The sequence below is a fragment of the Meleagris gallopavo genome, chromosome 3 (assembly GCF_000146605.3).
Source record: "Meleagris gallopavo isolate NT-WF06-2002-E0010 breed Aviagen turkey brand Nicholas breeding stock chromosome 3, Turkey_5.1, whole genome shotgun sequence".
NCBI classification, from domain to species: domain Eukaryota; kingdom Metazoa; phylum Chordata; class Aves; order Galliformes; family Phasianidae; genus Meleagris; species Meleagris gallopavo.
The window spans coordinates 49,725,762-49,732,303 of NC_015013.2; the positions used below are offsets into that span (position 1 = coordinate 49,725,762).

Genomic DNA, 6,542 nt, shown 5'->3' on the forward strand with positions numbered 1-6,542 from the left:
AAAAAAAGAAAAAGAAAAATGACAGCTTGTTTTTTCTAACAGCTCCCAGTCAAGACTGGAGGACACAACTATTCATGAGCACACAAAAACAAGTTTGGCACACTTACCTCTTACCTGTACAGCCTGAAGTCAGTGCACAGACCCATGAAAGTCACCTGGAAAGTAAAACAGAATCAGGGTTCGTAAGGCAACAACTTGATGACTCCAGGTATTCTAGAAGGGCTCAAGATGGTATTTTCCCTCTCCTCTTAAGATGGGGAAGATAAAAGCGATCTTGTTTCAACAATCTTTCTTTTTTTTCCCTTTTTCTTTCATTTTTTCTCCCCATTCTCATGTAATGAAATTATGAGATCTTATTGACTGACTGCAGTGAACCAAAGCGTTACCAGCGTGCCAAACAGACTTGCAGCCTGTCTGTCCCAATCACTCAATTCACTCCTTGAAAACGCACAGACAACATAACAGACTTTTTTTTTTTTTAATGTAACAGATATGCCCCGAATTCCCTATTTTTTGTTGTGTGACCACTGCGGGGAGGAAAAGGAGTCAGCAGAAAAGTTGCTTCTTCTGCAGAGCGTTCCGTTGCAGAGTAATAGGTTTCCGCTAAACTTCTGGGTACACTCCAGAGCTTCGGGCTCCTATAGCGATCCAGCGATCCACAACCCTCCCTCTCCCCGTAGGCAGACAGCCCACGGCGGCTGGTCCCGCGAGCGAGAACCCCTCGCTACAGAAAGACGGCGCACCACGAAAAACCAGGAGCGGATGAAACAAGCCGTCTGCCCCAGACCACCGCAATCCCCCCGGGTGAAAACATACCGAGCTCCGACCGCTGCGCTCCTCCCGCACCCGTCGGTAAACGCCCAACACCCCAGGGCTGGGCGGCAGCGAAAGCGCCACGAGGGAACAGCCACCGCTCGCTGGGGTGGGAGTAAAACCCCCAACAAGTCCACTCGCGCTGCCGCCCGGGGCGGGCGGCGGCAACTCCTTACCTGCCCACCTCAGCGGTGCCGCGGGACGGGAGTTCTTGGAGGTGTGACCGCAGCGAGGCGTGAAGTTTCACCGCCAAACTTTGGGGCTGGGTGGGCTGCGGTCCTCGCCTAAAGGGGAAACTCAAAAGCGCTTTGCGGTTGATCCGTGCGGGGGCAGGTAAATTTAGCGTTTGCTCGTCCGCCTGCCCTGCTGCCAGTATCTGCAAAGCCCGTGTCATTACGCGGAGAGCTTCTCGTCTTTCCTGCCTCAGAACGCCTATGAGATTAAGCTCTTTGCTAACAGGTTTTGTTTGCTGTTACACATCCAGAGGTAGGCTCTCCCAGTGCCAGCAAATACACTGCCAGGCAGAGGCAAGTTGGAATTAGCTACTGAAGCAGGTAGGATTCCGACATACAAACTTTACTGTCATCTATGGGAAAGAGGGTGACAGAGAAAAATAATTGAGTTTACTAACACTTTGTGCTCTGCAAACATTATCAGCTTATTGTTGCAATAGTCCAGACGTGTAGATCAATAATGTTGTGTGTTTAACAGACGCGCTGCTTTGCTTATGTTTCTTTAAGGACATTCTCTAGTTCCTGCTAGCAATTGGGTAAGCACAGAGGAGCTCTGGCTTTCCAAAAAGTGGTTCTCGAACCACTTTTATCCATCTCTCTCTCTTCCAGGCTTTTGCTGCAGTGCTGTCTAGAATTACTCCAGCATTTGCCTCTGGAATGCTCCTTGAGTTACTGCCCCACCATTTTCTTATGGCATAAGCCCTTTCTTGGTTTAACAGTCACATAACTTCACATTTTTACACAGCACCTTTTATCCTAACAGATAGCAAACCACCTTGTAATCACTTTTCTAACCAGCCAAGCACAACCTTTGGTGTGAAGCTGAACTTTGCCAACCGGCTCAAGACAGTGGTTCAGAACAGGCAGTAAAGAAAGAGCTGCGTGCTACTCTTGTTTCCAGGAGGCACTAAACTAAGCAGAGTGTAATTACCAAAAACCAGAGCTCAGGCACTGGGGATAACACATGTTCATAGAAAAGTGCTCCAGGATCTGAAGCAGCCAAAGGCAGCCAAGACCTGTGTAGTGAGTTGTTCCTTACGGGTTTCCAATCCAGACAGTAAACCAGCCTGCTTTTGCTTGGTCTAGATGGTGTGATTACATATAGCCTCACTTGAGATACTGTACATTTTTATTTAACTTAAGGATCTGCCCAGTTTGGGTTCATTATAGAGGTTAGCAGCTGAGAGCAAACCCAGAGAGCAACGATGTTTCCTTCTTATTCTTTAAAGGCAGCCATGGATCCAGTATTAAAGTTGTGTTGAGTAAAGACAGTCCCTTACACTGCCGCACCTGCAGCTTGCCTCTCTCCCTGGTACAGATAAACAGAGAAGAAGGAATGGAAATTAATTTAATGGCATAAAAAGTTCATTTCTTGCTAATTCCAAAAGGAGAGCACATTTCCCCTTTTAGACAACCTAGCAGGAATGCAACACGACAAGCACATGCCTTAACAAAAATACAACCTCGGATTAAAATTCTACACTTGTTAGTCCCTTGTGGCCAGCAAGATTTTAGAGAAAAACAACATGCCTCCTGAATTTTAGTTTCCTGAGGTAATATGCTCCGAAGGTTGCAATAAAGGTCACTGAAGCTTCTAATAAGGATATACAGATTAGTCTTCTGAGTGTTGTAGATTTAATTTCACTCAATAAATACACACTGAAAGCATATTTCTTCAGGTTGATCTACTCATTGGCTGTACCCATCAACTGATTAAAGTTATATATAACACTGAAAATATCAGATGTCTCGGTGGTGTTTTTGTTTTTTTTTTTTTTTCAGTTTAAAGGTAATAAATTAATGCCTTGGGATAAATCCACATCTCATTTTACAACTCAAGTAAAAAAAAAAAAAAGTATGTTTAGTTTATATATGACTTGTTCCACTACAGGTTCTTCCAGTACAGAGAGCATATTCCAACTGTGGATTGAAGCATTTTTACAAGATTAAAAATTCAACATGCAGGTGAAATTAGACACTGGATTAGGAAACTCATTAACTACATAAATGTAATCGGCACCTTCTGAAGCCTGACGCATAGCAAAAAAGAAAGGAATCACGAAAGGGTGGCGGCTGTCTGTCTGAGTCAGTTTAGCTGGTACAGAGCCAGTACCTGCATCAGAAAACTTACTCTTGTCAGGCTTCTGCATGCTTCTTCTAGGCACGTTTCCTGCAGACAGGAACTCAGTGGTTAAAGTAGCAAAGTCATCTTTTGATAGCAGTGAGATGGCGGGGTGGTGGTGCTTACTTACAGTAACATGAGTAGTCAGCGTGGTTACAGAAGAGAAATAACAGGTCCTGAACTGAAAATGAAACCTGCTGAAAATTACAAGTCATGTTGCTGAAATAAAAGCATCTTTACAGTAAGACCAATTTAGGCTCTTTAAGCACATTTTCCATGTTTTCAGGTCAGCAGTGACAGCCATGGAAGAAAGCTTGGTGTGGGGTCAGGTTACAGTTATGCATCCTCCCCACACTTCAATAGCTCCCCCAAATCCCCTGTGGGTATTTGGGACATATTCCACTGCCATGTGGAACAGAAACCAGGTGTGCCACTGCTGTGTGCTACTGAGCAAACCCTCACTCTAACTCAGCCTTCCATGCAGCCCAGGTTTCTGGTTGACATTTTTCAAAGTTTTTAGCAAAGCTAATTCAGCCTCCTGCCTAGATATACAAATTTCAAAGAGTCAGAAGTAACTGATTCTTATTTTTAAGAAGACTTTAATATAAAATCCATTACTTAGGCAGCAGATGTGAAAAAAATTGTGCCTGTTTGGCCTGATCATTTTCCTAAGGGGAAGGATTAGACCTTTGGAGATTTCTAGATTAGGCAAATTCGTTCCAAGTACCACTATCACTTAACACAGTGAATTTCAGAATAGGCCACGTCAGCACTGTCTGTTTCAGTGGTGTGGGCTGTACATCAACATTGAGCTGATTAGAGAAACGTTTGAAGATTAAAAGCATTTTATCATAATGAAGGTGTCTTTTGCTCTGGGGCACAAGCCGTCCAGCAAGTAGTTCTATTTTAATTCTTTGAGCTGTTTTAATTTTCAACTAATTAGCTAGAAATATACCACCTACAACATTCTCTATTTCTTGGTTATGAGGCTAAAATTTGCCTCTGCAAAGCATTACTATGGGGCATTTACTTGTTTCTTTAAAAAAAACCCAAAAACCTGCTAGCAGCTTGTTATAAAATTAATTTGCTCATAACTGCTATATGGGGCAATTAATAAAGCCTTTCAAAGCAAGTTGTGTGCTCATTCAAAAATATTAGGCAATTCAACTGGCCTGTTTTTCAGCTATTAAAAAAGTTTGATTTTTATGAAGTCTCTGGAAACCAAAAACGTCTCTACGTAAACACTTCAGTGAGTTACTGGAGAAGCTCTTTAAGTCTGATGGGCTCCTGCCTCAAAGACCAAAAGAAAACAGTAGTTGCAATCTTTTTATTGAAGGTTAGTCCATTACCTTACCCTAATTCTAAAATGTTCTTCAAATGGCAGCTACTATCCTGCCAAGTGCTGCACAACTGAAAAATGCCTCGGGATGTCCTGAAAATTGATTGATTTATTTATTTATTAATAAAAAGGAAATGTGTTCTGTGTTTAAAAACCTATTGAAGGCTTCCAGTTACAGGCGTGTCTAGGAAGGTTAAGAGTAGCTCCCATTTTTTTACTCCCCTCGTGCTAGCACTGGTGAGCAGGGTGTATGTATGTTTTTGTGTTATATGATACATTTACAATACAGATCAAAGTATATTCAGTTTTGCAGGCTGTATCCTAGCAAGTTTTCAAGTCAAGACTAGATAAACCCCTGAGCAGTCTGGCTTGACCCCATAACTGACCCAGCCTTGTGCTGGAGGTTGAATTACAAACTTCCTGTGATCCCATCCTACTTGAGCTATTTTATGCGGTATTGTTGGATATCCCATCTGAAAATCAGGAGGTCAGGTTTCAGTAAAAATTACTTCTCCCTACTATTGAACCACAAATGAAGGAATGAAGTCCTTAATCAAGCATCAGAAGGTTTTCTGTTTAAATGAGGTTTGTAAAAGGAGGAAGCTCCTCTGAAAAGCATCGCTTCTCATTGTGAGAAGATTCCAAGAGACAGCTGTTTTTCCAGGCCTTTTGGACAGTGACTGAACACTGGTGTTTCAGTTATTGGTATTGTGGTGTTCACACATAATTAATAGGGAATTTTTAAAATGTTTGATTTAAGTGCCTTTGTACAGATTTTAAAATATATATTCTTCATGCTTTTCTTTAAATTTTGGCTGATGGAACAGTAACAGTTACTCACCATCTTCACTGTGGAATCTGTATTTCTCAGCTACAAGTGGCTGCTCTTAGGCATTACGCAGATTTTTAAAAAACCTTCTTAGGACTATTTCATTATCTTCTCCGTAATTACCTAACATCAGAGAAGTAAAATCTAAATATTATGCTTTGGTCACTTGACATGCCCTAAATGTGAAACAAACAAAATTCTCTATCTCCCAACAGCACTTTTGGTATTAGAAAGTTCTGCACTGATTCAACATCTGTTGACAAGCTGTCTACATAAATCGACAGAGAAGCAAACTGATACATGCAGCTAAATATGTCTCCAAAGTGATTCACAGTCTGTTGAAACAGGACACCACGACATCAGACATGTAATTCCCATGTCCCTTTTTCATCCTAAACCTCCTAGAATACCTGGAATAATAAGCAGAAATGCAGTGACATGACAGTCTGGCAGCTGAAGCCTAGATAAAGGAAGATTGAATGAAATAAAACACTATATAACTTGCTTAGCCAGTGTTGGCATTGTATCATATGATGAAGGTTTGCATTGCTTATTAGGACCAGTGGACAGATTCTGAACTCATTCTGACAGCCTGGATTCAAGCACTGCACAAACTATGACATTGCACTATTCATGTGTCAGGGAAAGAAGTCACTGAGAAATTCTGGTGCAAATGAGGTTGGAAAGTAGAACAAAGACTAGGTAGATTGACAACCAGACACTGTATAGTAGGAGAGGGACAGAAAGAGAACTATAGGTTTTATATATATATATAGTATGTATATTAAAAATATATATGTGTATATGTATATAATATACTGAATCATATATGATCAAGTGTCAGTATCGTCCTATGTTTTTGCACCTTCTCAAAGAGGAGCTACTTGTGGAAAACTAGAGCAAATATACTGTACCAGAGTAGGATACATGCTAGCCTGAGATTTGGAAGCAACGTAATTACTCATCACAGGCTACCTCTTAGCTCTAAATTGGGATAAGTATTAAACAAACAAACAGAAAAAATGGTTTTGAGAGGGTATAACCTAGAGGGACCTATTGTTGTCTGAATTCTGCCAAAAATATTCTCACAGCTGGCTTTGTTAGACAGAGATATTACTCTGAGACAAGTGATTGCTCTGGTAGGCCATTTTCTTATAGCTATAATCTTTTGGACTAATTACTATGCTAACGTTGCTCGGTCTGTTG

General features: G+C 41.5%; 1 protein-coding gene across 5 annotated transcripts in view; it reads right to left on the minus strand.

The window, feature by feature from the left end:
• The window catches only part of CHST9 (carbohydrate sulfotransferase 9), an 89,659-nt gene extending 88,413 nt beyond the window's left edge, over window positions 1-1,246 (minus strand). For 2 of the 5 annotated variants that reach the window (XM_031552849.1, XM_010708851.3), the window contains exons 1-2: window positions 817-965; window positions 108-155 (exon numbers count right to left, since the gene is read on the minus strand). The gene's annotated coding sequence lies outside the window, so the exon portion shown is untranslated. Of the gene's footprint in view, window positions 1-107; window positions 156-816; window positions 966-989 lie in introns of those variants that run through there. The other 3 variants (XM_031552848.1, XM_031552846.1, XM_031552847.1) reach the window with 3 other exon arrangements.
• Window positions 1,247-6,542: the final 5,296 nt, after the last annotated feature.